Here is a 15017-nt window from a genome sequence, read left to right on the forward strand (position 1 = left end):
TTTTTCTCTAATAACTTATTTAAGTTAGACCCTTGACTGATTATAAATACTTATATGCTGTTATGGTCCTACATATTTTTGTGTGCTCAATATTTTGGCATTACACAAAGTCATGCTTTCTTAGACTGTTTGAAATGACAAATGTTTTGTTGTTACATTAATTGATTAAATCTGTCGAAGGTGAACTGATAGATATTTTAGTTTGGGAAAACATAATTTTTGCATCTTTTATTATTTTGTTATTTCTTTTTAAGTGCTTGTTGATGAGTCCAGCCCTTTCTGGCTGATTCTGTCATTTGGTTCTTATGTTTGGTGCTGTCTGCCATACTGTGTGTAGTTTTATTTTTTTCATTGGTTCACATTTTTTCATCCTTATTCAAGTTACATGTATAGCCATAATATGTTACTTTATGGTATGTATTTTGATCATTGTTTATGGCTGTACAGTGACCAGCAAATGTTTACATCTTCGTCCTATGGTTTTTTATTTGATAGTTGTCACATTGAGAATCATACATGTACCTCATCTCCTTATACATGTTATATCTATATGCTGGTTCATAAAAAAAGCTTAAAAGGAAATTATTCAATTGTTATACATGTATGTTTGAAAACTCATTCCTATAATGCAAAAACAATAATCGATTGATTTTTCTTGCTTATTTTAATGTTCAGAGGCAAATATTTTACAATGTATGCATATTTAAGACGAGAACAACTTTTAAATATACAATTCATAATATAAGCAAATGCTATAATTATTTGAACTTCTGACATCTCATGCGTGTGTGTGTGTGGAGCAGAAGAAGGAGAACAGGATAAGGATTCCTTGATGCATACTTGACATCAGAAAGACATAAATAAACAACAGTATACATGCCGAAACATGTACAATTACACTTGAAAAAGGTTTAAATAGATAACATTAAATTATTTAAATTAACTGCAATTCTACAGATGAACTTACTTTGATACCAGTTCTTTTTGCCGGACATCCGCATCTACATGTACACCAGTGATTCTAATACTGCACTTTCCTTTCATTTGGTAACCATGGTAATAAGCTAAAATTGTAAATCTTAATTTAATCCAGAATTCCAGACAAAAACTAGATCATTTTTGTAGATGAAGTATGAACTGATGCTCAGAGTCACTAATTTATATTTTTACTTTTGATTGAATGGAAAAAATGTGTAAGCAAACAACAACGGTCGTATAAAAAGATCAACAGTGTAACTAATATTAATAATATATGTATAGCCTAAGCCCGTCTTAGTATAGTATGAACTTTTTTCCAATATAAAATCATCTATTCTGCTGTCTACAGTTTAAAATAAAATGCTCTGCTGGGCGCAGCTTGATACCACCGCAGAGGTCGAACCCTGAACAGTTGGGGCAAGTATGGACACAACATTCAAGCTTGATACAGCACTGAATTTGGATTGTGATTAAATATTTGACACAGCATAGGTTTCTGACACAGAATGAATATGGTCTAAGAACTTAAATTTTTTTAATTTACCTATTCAAACCATATCATTATTATTTGCTTTTATATATAAATCCGAAATAACCAATTTAAAATGGAAAATTTTAAAGAAAAAAAAAAGGAAAAAGGGGAAAAAAAAATCCCTCCCCCAAATTTTTTGAACCCCCTTATGATTCATCACCCCCAAACTCAATCCCAGCCTTCCCTTTGTGGTATGGTACCTTGCAGTACAATTTCAGAGAGATCCATACACTTGAACACAAGTTATTGTCTGGAAACTAGAAAAATGCTTGTTTTTTAGGCCCCTTTTTGGTCCCAAATTCCTAAACGTTTAGGGCAATTACCCCCAAACTCAAACCCAGCTTTCCCTTTGTCATATGGAACCTTGTAGTACAATTTCATAAAGATCCATACACTTACACACAAGTTATTGTCCTGAAACTAGAAAAATGCTTGTTTTTAGGCCAGTTTTTGGTCCCAAATTCCTAAACGTTTAGGGCAATTACCCCCAAACTCAAACCCAGCTTTCCCTTTGTGATATGGAACCTTGTAGTACAATTTCATAAAAATCCATACACTTACACACAAGTTATTGTCCGGAAACTAGAAATATTCTTGTTTTCTGCCCCTTTTTGGCCCCTAATTCCTAAAATTTTGAGGCAATTACCCCCAAAATCAATCCCAGCCTTTCCTTTGTGGTATGGTACCTTGAAGTGCAATTTCAGAGATCCATACACTTGAACACAAGTTATTGTCTGGAAACTAGAAAAATGCTAATTTTTTGCCCCTGTTTCCTAAACATTTTGGGCAATTACCCCAAAACTCTATTCCAGCTTTCCCTTTGTGATATGGAACCTTGTAGTACAATTTCAGAAAGATCCATACACTTACACACAAGTTATTGTCATGAAACTAGAAAAATGCTTGTTTTTGCCCCTTTTTTTGGCCCCTAATTCCTAAAATTTTGAGGCAATTACCCCCAAAATCAATCCCAGCATTCCCTTTGTGATATGGAACCTTGTGATACAATGTCAGAGAGATCCATACACTAACACACAAGTTATGTCTGGAAATTACAAAAATGCATATTTTTGGCCCCTTTTTGGCCCCTAATTCCTTAACTGTTGGTACCATAACCCCAAAAATCAATCCCAACCTTCCTTTTGTGGTATTGAACCTTATGGTAAAATTTCATAGAGATCCATTCTCTTAACTAAAGGTAGAGTGCGAAAACCAATGTGTCTTCTGACGACGACGACGCCGACGTCATACTAATATACGACTGCAAAATTTGTTTGCGGTCGTATAAAAAACAACATTTAGGCATTAACTCTTGATGTTTATTAAATCTTGATTTCCTGTTACATATTTTGTTTAAATACACCATTTGTAGGCATGTTGTGGAATCTCAATAAATACTTATGATTGCAATGTACGTTTAATCGTTGTTGTAGTATGAAATCTATACAATAACGTCATTCACTACAGCATTAGGGTTACAACGTTACCATAGTTCAATGTTAGTACTTCGCGTATACTATTTTCAGACAAGGCAATATTAACTCATGAACATAATATGCTGTCATTTGTGTTACCATCCATTCTTCATGCATTTAATAAAAGAACAGCGCTTCAATGTACCTCACAATTGATGGATATATAAAATTTGCTGTCAAAAAGCAAAAAATATGTATGTTCTTTTAACCTTTTTCATAAATTATAAATAATCTAAAAGAAATGAAGACATGTGTGGGATTGCTTGCAATGCAGTTTTTCTTACAATATCTATTTCCAAGAGGTATTACTACTGTAAACATATTTGATCAGCAGTTATTTTCTAACTCATAAAACTAAAAGACCATGCTGGTATAGACCTATGGTATGAATTACAAAAATATCTGACAAAAAAATGCAACCATAACAGTGCTTTACTGGTTATCTTCCATAGAATTTACATTTCAAAATGAAGTAATTCCTGTATAAATAATTTATCCAAGACATTACTGGTATATAATAAACTTTTGGTATACATTATTATATGAATAAACTTTAGACATAGAAGTATGTCTTCTCTGTATGAAATCCTGTTAATTGATTTCAAATGTTGATATTCAAATGACAATGCTTAAACATCCAAAGTCACACACCATCCCTGACTTGACAAAGTTTCAAAATCAATAGATCATGACTGAGGGCTGGGCAAAATAAAAACAAGGGATATGAAATGTGCTAGTACTCTGACATATACAACTGCATACCAAATATCAATGATTTATCATTATTGGTTCACTCAAACTGACCTAATCAGAAACTTTTCACATTTAAGTTAAGTTAAAATATCAAAGTCAATCAACCATGACTGAGGGATTTGGACCATATAATCTCAATGGAAATGGAAATGAGAAGTGGATATCCTACTTCTACTGCAAAAAATATTATTGACTTATTTAACCATAACACGGCCATAAGCTATTGTTTGGTTCCTCTGTAACTGACCTAATCTCAATTTTTAACAAATTGTTTATGACTTCGCCTCTGTTACAGCATGCCCAAGACTCACCTTCATGACTGTTGTTGCAAGACAAAAAAAGAACCAGCAATGAAGTGTTAACAGAGCTTCCAACCCTATTTTCTATAAAATTGACCTGTAAAAAAAAAAATTTGTCACTGCTTATAGACATGATAGAAATAGCCCACAACAAGAATCAAAACTTTCAACTCTATCATGTCTATGACCTCAAAACTTGCAACATGTATACAGAGTCTGCCAACAACAAAATATTTAAACAAAGTTATCCTCTTCATTACATACCTCTCATCACAAAATTATTCGTTGACTACTGCTCCTTTTATGCACATAAATCAATATGACAATCTATGAATCCATTATATAATCTAGAAAGCAAGGCCTCAAATGAATTCTGTTCTGTTGAAGTACATGTACAAAATGTACTTTCATTCAAAATGCTAAAAGAAATAATGTATAACATGTTCAAATGTATAATAGAATGAAGTTACAATATATCTGCCAAATTGGCTTAAATATTTTTATATGGCAAAATTGGCTTACATTTGTATTTTGATCTTTTAAAACAAGAACAACAGATCTAGACTTGCCCTGTTTCTTGTTGCTGTATATCATATTTGTTTATTTGTTCCTTGTTTTGTTTATAAATCATTAGCAGTCTGTTAGTTTCCTCATTTGCATTATTTTACATTTGTCATTTCCATTAAATGTCTTTTATAGCTGACTTTCTGGTATGGGCTTTGTTCATTGTTGAAGTCATCTTGTACCATAACTTATACTTGTTAACTTCTATGTCATTTGATCTCTTGTGGAGAATTTGACTCTTCTCATTGGCAATCTTACCACATCTTCTTATTTTTATATTCACATTTAAGTAGATGTAAAGTAGACCATTCATGCACTCTAGGGTCCACTTCTTATATGTACAAGGTGATAAGACCTGTCGCTGTAATAGCCTGGGTCATATTTTTCAGCTTAAAAATATGTGAATAGGTGTGGAAAACTATCAGAAGTATAATACATGTACAAAAATGTATGATAAGGCTGAGAATTACTAGATGTTTATTGTTATAGTACTCAGTAATAGTAGTCTCAGACTCAGGATAATTAAGGCTTATTGTACTTGTCATATGATGGGGGGTAGGAGGGGTCCTGATCCCGAAATCCTGGGCTTAAAAACATGGAATCCAGAGGTCCTGAATTTAAAAAAAATTAAATCCTGACATCCCGAAATCCCGAGCTTAAAAACACCCGATCCTGGAGTCCCGATAAAGGTCCTACCCCCCCCCCCCTCATATGCAAAGCCCTGTAATTTTCTTACATTTGTGTAGTTGCAAGTCTCGTTTTGCCTTAAGTTAACATAAAATGAGGAATTTGAGCCTCAGCTTTGAGCTTTAATCAAATGTGATGATTTTCTCGGTATGCCGGAATGTGATTCTTGTCCACTCCTGCATGTCCTGGAATCACTCATAATTAAAATTGGGAAAAGGTTACATGTACATTATTACCTACACTATGTATGAAAAGGTATATACATTTTTTAAATCTAAATTATATGAAAAGGGGGGGAGTAATTGATCCCTCCAGGGGCACCCCTATCTACTAAGTGTAAAATAGCTATTAATTGCTAGAGAGATAATAAAGTCGTCTACAGTTTCATGGTTTTAAAACAACTAAAAAAAAAATACAAATACCACACATGTATCATAAGATATACAGGTCTGCATCAGTTAAAGTAATTAAGTTCTGTTGTGACATTAGATAAACAATTTCAATACATTACATCAAGTATATGATGTCCCCCCCCTTGTATACACCTTATCGCTATTTGTCCGCCATTACTGGACATCACAAAAGTTCCCGTAAAATTTTGACGTCATAATAGAAAATATCTGACGCCACAATGGAAAAGTGATTGTTGTATGACGTCAAAAGTTCAAGCGGGACAGATTCTCGGGTCAAGCGGGAATAGCGATAAGGTGTATATGATGCCCCCCTTTTCCCAAGTTTGTCTTATTGTCTAAAGGGCTTACAAATTATATGGTTATTTGGGATGTATTTGTGTCTAAATCTTGTAATATCCTCATTATGAAATATAAATAGATAATGAAACGGATTACCCAATGCAATTATATTTATATTACAATATGGGGGGGTTCCAATATCGTTCTCAGGTTTACAAATATCTAGTCAAATAGTTTTTCGTGAAAAATAAAGCACACACATCTTCCTGCTTTAATCCAATAATTAAACAAAATGTGCATAATAATATTTACCTTTCGTTGCGCTTTTGGGGTACGTAAAATTATCCATCAAAACAAAAACACTTTGACTTTCGTTGCGTTGACTTTCGTTTCATAAATTTTCTATGTTTCGTTCCCTGGTTTCTTCCAGTTAATCGACAAGTCACCCATTTCAATTTATCTGTTTATAATAATTTTTTGATTCACCAGTTTGAAAAACCAAAGTTCCTTGTATCATCTATCTCTGTCCATTCTTAAAAACTTTTAAAAAGACAGCAACAGATGATCGCGTGAGCGTCCATGGATTTTGCGTCATAGTATAAAAAACGGTAACGGTGAAAAGATTTCCGGGTTTTCGTGTTCGACGTACCATGCAAGCTTTCGTACATTTACGTATATTTGAGGGTCTGGAATCAAGATGGGGGTTTAAGGATAGAAAATAATGACAAATAGTGCAAAATAAAGAATAGATAATAAAAAAAGCAGAAATATAGAATAAAGAATCATAGAGAATAATGGGATTATTAATAAAAAATAAGAATTGAGAATAAAGAACAAACTAAATAAATGTCACCGGATATATTTATCCATTTTGTTCATTATAAAGCATTTCATATTATTTGTGTTTTCAGTGTTGTATGTTTCCCATTCATATCATATTCATATTTCATATTCTTTATTGATTCTTGACGATTGACGAAAATAGTTTTGCGCTGCGTATTTTGAAATAAACTATAGCTTTGTACGCTATGTTTTGCTTTGCGTACCGAATATTTAAATTAGTACAATAGAAAGGTAAAGCGATTCTTTATTATTATTTAAATGATATATTTTTATATTCAAATAGCATGAGTTATGCATGAGCTCAAAGCGCAGCAATACTAACCATATATATATTAATACAATTTCACTTTTCGAGTTAGTCACTGGTCATTATTACAATCGGGGAGGCGGCAGACTAAAGTCACCGCTGCAGGTACTTGTAAATTTATTTATTCTTTTAGCTATGTTTAAAAGGTTTCAATTAAAGTAAAGTTACTTTAGTATTTCATATATAGAATTCAGTATGGCTTGAAAGTCGCATTTTGGTATGTAAGTTAAAGTCAGAATAAAGCTCCGTTGCATGCAAATATTTCAGTCATATATATTGTTCATATTTATTGGAACATAATTGTAAACTTGGTTTACAATTTGTTTACTTGCAGATTATATAATAAAGTATATATAAATTGGACGACTCATTTAATGCAGAAATGGCCCACACGCATTACCACGACAAGTTTATGGGTTTATGGTGACTTATTCCTCATCCCAAGTCGATGTATTATTGGTGTCCCATTTTTCCTGCGACATTTTGGAGGTTCCACCGAGATGGTCCAACTTTATATGGTTTTGACAACGTAGATTTCTACATTTTATAACTAGAATGATCTTGTGAAGTCCCGGTCCGTCATAACCAGTATTTGGCGTTTGCCGTTTATAATATTATACAGTCAAGTTCAAGAAATTAGTTCCGGAACAACGTACCGCTACTTCATGGTGAGACAACAACCATTTGTCAACTTTGATGTCAGCAACTGCTTTATATATTGTGAATTTACGACTGTGAAACCCTGATGTTTGAAAGGTATATTTGAAATTCATATTTCTTATAATGCGCATATCTACCGGGATACTCATACTACATCTTGTAAATATGTTTGATGTTATTCATTATTAGTGAAAGTCAATTTACAAATTTCAACTGAAACATGCACGGTCAGCATACCTGTGAAGGTGAATGTGTATTGCTTTATCACGTGACAACCTAGACAACTGAAGGAATTTAATCGATCAACGTTCCGCACGGATGGAGAATTTTACAACTGTTGCCGGTGAACTGTAGTAGTATTTATTTGACATTCATTTATGAAAACAAATGTTATAAATATTTATTGATTTAAAAATTGTGTTTTATTGTTTGAATATATTTTATCATCTTTACTGTATTTTACAGATTTGATTATTGTTTGTGCTTGAATAGAAGCACGCACCTGATTTAACAAGTTACGCACTAATAGTTACAGCAGCGACTTAAGAAAGCGACTTGTATTGACACAGACATATGAGTAAGTTCATCATAATTACATCATTTTCAATAATAACCGTGGCTGGCGTGGCCGTGGCTATACAGGAAACCAACAAAACCAGAATTATAATTCTCAGACGAGGGGTTTAAACGGGTAAAGGTCTCGGTTGAGGGACAAACCAGAGACTTATATAGGCCTGAGAATGTGCCTAGTCCCAAACTTGTTGATACTCGTACGCAGAGCATTCTGACTCAACGTATGATTGGTTTAGCAAATGAATCTTTTATTTACATTAATAATACAAAGTGTAAGGCTTTGATTGATACAGGGTCCATGATATCAACAATATCTGAAGGTATGTTAAATGAGTTAACACCTCCACCTGAATTGAAAAGTTTAGATGACTTTAGCTTATCAATTATTGTGGCAGGAGGTACCACTTTACCGTATTTAGGTTACATAGAAGCTAGTATAAAGGTTGATTTTGTAGAGCAAGATTTTACGATACCATTGTTGGTTGTCTCTCTTACTGATTATAACAAAAATGTACCCATTATTATTGGTACAAATGTAATCAGATTGTTAGATTCATGTTCAATGGTTGGTAGACAGCAAACTAACATAGACAAGATCCCAAGAGAGTGGGATATTGCTTTTAATTCTATCAAAGATGAAGCAATAGGTCAAGTTTACTCTACAAATAAAAATCCCATCAAGATCAAACCTTTATCTGTCTTAAATGTATCTGGTTTAGCAAGGTCGAAGAAACCAGAAGCATGTACAGTAGTGACTGAGAGTCTGTCAGATGACTTGTCAGATGTGTCAGTATGCCCACGGGTAGTAAACGTTAAGGGGTCAACTTGTCGGGTCCCAGTTAGAATATTTAACATGACTGCCAAAGCTATGGTCATAACACCTAAAACACACTTGTGTTCTCTGAATGAGGTTAAGGTTGTTCGTCATGTTGATTTTCAAAGTGCTGAAAGCGCTGTTGAGGATGAGAAAAGTATTTTGTCTGATCAGGAGTTGTCATCTCTAGGAATTAACTTAGAGAATTTCGATGTTCCTGATGACACTAAACTTAGATTGAAAGGTTTAGTTAGTAAGTATAGGTCTATTTTCTCCCAAGGACCCACTGACATTGGGCTCACAGATCTGATGGAGCACGAGATCCAGTTATCAGATGATAAACCCTTTAGACAACCTTACAGGCGTATTCCACCAGCATTGTTCGATGAGGTAAGAGAACATGTACGTGAAATGTTGGATGCGGGCTGTATAAGGGAGTCAAACAGTCCTTACGCTAGTAACGCTGTTCTCGTTCGGAAGAAGGACAGTTCTCTGAGGTTCTGTTTAGATTTTAGATCTTTAAATAAGAAGACAATTCGTGACAGTTATTCTTTGCCTCGCATTGACGAGACAATTGATTGTCTAGCTGGGGCTAAATACTTTACACGACTGGACCTTCGGTCGGCATATTGGCAAATGGGCATTAAAGAGTCAGACAAGCATAAGACCGCGTTTTCGTTAGGTCCTTTGAGGTTCTATGAGTTTAATAGGCTCCCATTTGGTCTGACAAACGCAGGAGCATCGTTTCAGAGATTGATGGAAAGATGCATGGGAGAAGCTCATTTACGTGAATGCTTTGTATTTTTAGATGATATTGTGGTGTTTTCACGTAGCATAGATGACCATTTTGCTAGGCTTGAGTCTGTTTTTAGTCGTCTTAAACACCACGGCTTAAAACTAAAAGGTAGCAAGTGTGAATTTGTTAAGAAGGAGATTAAATATCTTGGTTTTATAGTGTCCGCCGATGGTATCAAAACCGACCCAGAGAAAGTTATAGCAGTTCAAAATTGGCCAGCTATAAAGAACATTAAGGACCTTCGTAGGTTTATAGGTTTCACTTCCTATTACAGGAAATTCATTAGCGACTATGCTAAGATTGCAAAGCCTCTAAATGACCTATTTCTTGGACACCCTACGAACAAGAAAAACCTTGGGTCTAAACGGAAGAAGTCTAGTAAGCCTAGTCCTTGGAAATGGGGTCCCGAGGAACAGAATGCTGTTGATCTGATTATTGAAAAGTTGACAAACCCACCAGTTCTTGCATATGCAGATTTTTCATAACTTTCATTGTAAACGTTGATGCAAGTGGTACCGGTTTAGGTGCCGTCTTGTATCAAGAACAGGAGGGTCAAGAACGGTGATAGGTCACGCTAGTCGTAACCTACGTGGCCCAGAGAAATTATATCCAGCCCATAAAAGAGAATTTTTGGCGCTTAAATGGGCTGTTACTGATAAGTTTCATGATTATCTCTTTGGTAGCAAATTTACTGTTAGAACGGATAATAATCCACTTACGTACGTTCTCGGTAAAGCTAAATTAGATGCTACCGGCCATAGATGGGTTGCTGCATTGTCAAACTATGATTTCAGCATTGTGTATAGAACAGGCAAGTCAAATATTGACGCTGACGCTCTTTCTAGACTTCCGTCCGATTGTAAAGAAGTTTTTAGTGACGTAGTTCAGGCTATTTGTAAATCTATAGTATTAACTCCAGATACAAACCCTGCTATTGAAACTATATGTTTGTCACATGATATTCAGTTTATAGACAGCGATAGTGAGATTATGACCGATACATCCAAATTCGCTGATATAGATTGGATGTATGAGCAGAGACAAGATTCATGCATAAGTAGAGTTATTGATTTAGTTACAACCGGTCATAGACTCACTAAGCGTCAGATGTCTCATGAGACGGATCTTGTCCGAAGATTATTGAGAGAATGGGAAAAACTGTCTCTGAAAGATAAGGTTTTATATAGGAAAAGCTACATTAATCATGAAGCTGTGTTTCAACTAGTATTACCTTTTATTTACCATGAACTAGTACTGACTGCTCTGCACGACGATGTAGGTCACCAGGGGCGCGATCGTACTTTATCACTTGTGAAATCAAGATATTTTTGGCCAGGTATTGATAGAGACGTAGAGAGGAAAGTTTCGAACTGTCAGAACTGCATACTCAGAAAGTCGAAGTGCAGGAATTCTGCATCATTGGTAAATATATGTTCTTCCTACCCTTTGGAGCTCATTTGTATAGATTTTCTAACTCTTGAGCAGTCAAAGGGAGGATATGAGAATATTTTGGTAATTACGGATCATTTTACGAGGTACGCTCAGGCTATACCTACGAAAAATCAGTCCGCTAAAACTACAGCTAAAGCATTATGGGAAAATTTTATTCAGCACTATTCTTTTCCATCTCGATTTCACAGTGATCAGGGACGAAATTTTGAGGGTAAGGTTATCCAGGAACTGTGTAGATTAGCAGGCATAAAAAAATCTCGCACTACTCCGTATCACCCGCAAGGGAATGGTCAGTGCGAGCGTTTTAACCAGACTTTATTAAACATGTTGGGTACACGTGATGATGAAAAGAAATCCAATTGGAAAGTGTATGTTGCGCCGTTAGTACATGCCTATAATGCAACAAAACACGATACAACTGGATACAGCCCTCATTATCTGATGTTTGGTTGGCACCCGCGGCTTGCCATTGATGCTTTTATAGGTAACCCAAACCAGTCTGTTACAAAAGATCACTCTGCATACGTGAGTGACTTGAAAAAACGACTGCAGTTTGCCTATAAAACAGCTGAAAAATCAGCCGAAATGACTGGGAGACGTCATAAAACGCGATATGATTTGAAAGTCAGACAGTCAGTGCTGGAGCCTGGTGATAGAGTTCTACTTAAAAATGTAGCGTCTAGAGGGAAGCATAAATTAGAAAATAAATGGGGTAAACAACCTTATGTTATAGTTTCAAAACCCGACTCTGATATACCGGTTTATATCATCAGACAGGAACACGGTCGAGGCCGCAAGACAGTACATAGGAATATGTTACTTCCCATTACTTCCATTCCCATTTTAAACCCTCAGTGTATTGATAACTCTCAGGGTAAGAGAAATGTAGTTTCAAAGAAGAAAGATTGTCCGTCTGTATTAGTAGACAAAGTTTAAGACTCTGATAAAACAGTGGACGAAATCACTACTGACGACCAAGTTGGTTCAAATGCTTCATCTGATAATTCTGATTCTGATTCAGAAGAAGAGTTTTTAGTTCACGAATGCCCGAGGCGTCGAGTAGATATAGTACCGCCTCTTAACCCTTTAGCGGATGAATTTCATCCGGGCATTTTGAATCTAGATGAAGTAAGTCAGCGATCTAGTAGTCCTGACAGTAGTATTGAACAATCTGATGGTCAGAGGTCACTGAGTATTTTAGGTGTATCTGAGTTTAGCAACCCAGTCCCCGTCAGTAGTGAATCAGAAACCAGTTCTGATAATCAAGCGTCAAGCTTATCCGATAGTCATGCGCCGAGCGCTTTAGATTATGTCCAACCAGAGTCTGAAATTCAAGTGCGGCGGTCGAGTAGACAAGTGAAACCGCCAGTCCGTTTTCAAGATTATGTTAGATACTAGTATTTTAATGTTTTAATTTTTTGAATATTTTTTTTATTGATATTTGGAATTTAATTTTATATCTATTTAGTTTCATTTTTGTTTGTTTCACAGAAATGAATCAGCATACATATATTTACACGTCTAGTAGAGGAAAAGTTCTAGAAGGCAAAGTTCGTTGTAAAACGTTACGTGTAGTGCCTGGAGGGAAATTGGAAACTTTGTGCAAATATGCATATGATGATCTTAAAGATATAGACGGTCTGAAAATCGTGTATTTCATAGCTGGAATACCGGATATTTGTTCTTTAGAAAGAAATCGTAGATCAAATTATGAGGAATCATTTCTTAAAAGAACTGACAATGGTTGTTTTGATCATGCATTGAGGCTAAAGAATACTATAGTAAATACAGAAACTAAATTAAAAAGTATAAATTGTAAGGTAGTATTTGCTACTATTACAACTATGAGTTTCTGTCTTTGGAATTTACATAGATTGTCTATTGGAAAAACAAGTCATTTAAAGTATGAGAATGCATACGATGGGATGCAGCTAGAACTTAACTCTATTATACAGGATGTAAATAATTTTATTACAGAATTTAATCATACAAATCATGTTATCACTCCATTTTTTTCATTCTCCTGTACATAAATGTAAGAGTGGGAAATTTAGATATTTGTATAACAGATTAGTGGATGGGGTACATCCTACATTTGATTTGGCAAGGATTTGGATTGATCGTTTGTCAACGGCAATTCAAAGCAATGAGGGAAGATTTTTTTAATTTTATTTGACTTTTTGATATATTTTTTTTTTGTTATTTGTTTGTGAATTCTATTGAAGTGTCTTGAATTTTGATCATTGCTATATGGTATAGAGGCGTTTGCCACATGCTCATCTAGGTTGCCCAAATTTCAAAAGTGTCATATATTATTGTATAAGGTTTGATATATTAGTTTCGATATAGTTTCGAGACGAAACTTTTTGTAGGAGGGGGTGTATGTCACCGGATATATTTATCCATTTTGTTCATTATAAAGCATTTCATATTATTTGTGTTTTCAGTGTTGTATGTTTCCCATTCATATCATATTCATATTTCATATTCTTGATTCTTGACGATTGACGAAAATAGTTTTGCGCTGCGTATTTTGAAATAAACTATAGCTTTGTACACTATGTTTTGCTTTGCGTACCGAATATTTAAATTAGTACAATAGAAAGGTAAAGCGATTCTTTATTATTATTTAAATGATATATATTTATATTCAAATAGCATGAGTTATGCATGAGCTCAAAGCGCGGCAATACTAACCATATATATATTAATACAATTTCACTTTTCGACTTAGTCACTGGTCATTATTACAATCGGGGAGGCGGCAGACTAAAGTCACCGCTGCAGGTACTTGTAAATTTATTTATTCTTTTAGCTATGTTTAAAAGGTTTCAATTAAAGTAAAGTTACTTTAGTATTTCATATATAGAATTCAGTATGGCTTGAAAGCCGCATTTTGGTATGTAAGTTAAAGTCAGAATAAAGCTCCGTTGCATGCAAATATTTCAGTCATATATATTGTTCATATTTATTGGAACATAATTGTAAACTTGGTTTACAATTTGTTTACTTGCAGATTATATAATAAAGTATATATAAATTGGACGACTCATTTAATGCAGAAATGGCCCACACGCATTACCACGACAAGTTTATGGGTTTATGGTGACTTATTCCTCATCCCAAGTCGATGTATTATTGGTGTCCCATTTTTCCTGCGACATAAAGAATATTTATTCATATTATTATTTAATATTTATAACTCATTCACTTATTTTACATTCTGTTCAATTCAAAATTAGATAGCTCTGCTGTGGGGGTGACACTGGCAGGGCTGACCTGCTTTCATCATCATGATCATGTGGGATTTAGTGGGAAGAGTAGAAAGTGAACTTTCCTGTTTGAGAAATACGCTATATAGATAATAAATGAACAAATGTATGTGATAATTAAGTGACAAATTTTGACATTTTCTCAAAACATTTTTTTTTTTTAATGTCCTTTAAAACATATGAAAACATTTGAAAATCATATGTTTTTCATATGTTTACAAACATATGTAAACATATTTTATAAAACATATGAAAACATATGTTTGCTTCCATATGTTTTCATATGTTTCAAAACATATGTAAACATATGTTGGTAAACA

General features: G+C 34.3%; 1 long non-coding RNA gene across 1 annotated transcript; it reads right to left on the reverse strand.

Moving 5' to 3' along the window:
- Positions 1 to 711: 711 nt before the first annotated feature.
- Positions 712 to 6678, reverse strand: LOC127726229 (uncharacterized). The gene is made up of 3 exons (XR_007993412.1): positions 6293 to 6678; positions 4302 to 4456; positions 712 to 1064 (listed from the first exon to the last, which is right to left on the reverse strand). It is a non-coding gene; the product is annotated as an uncharacterized LOC127726229 (long non-coding RNA).
- Positions 6679 to 15017: the final 8339 nt, after the last annotated feature.

Source organism: Mytilus californianus, unplaced genomic scaffold (genome assembly GCF_021869535.1).
Source record: "Mytilus californianus isolate M0D057914Y unplaced genomic scaffold, xbMytCali1.0.p SCAF_17, whole genome shotgun sequence".
Taxonomy (NCBI): domain Eukaryota; kingdom Metazoa; phylum Mollusca; class Bivalvia; order Mytilida; family Mytilidae; genus Mytilus; species Mytilus californianus.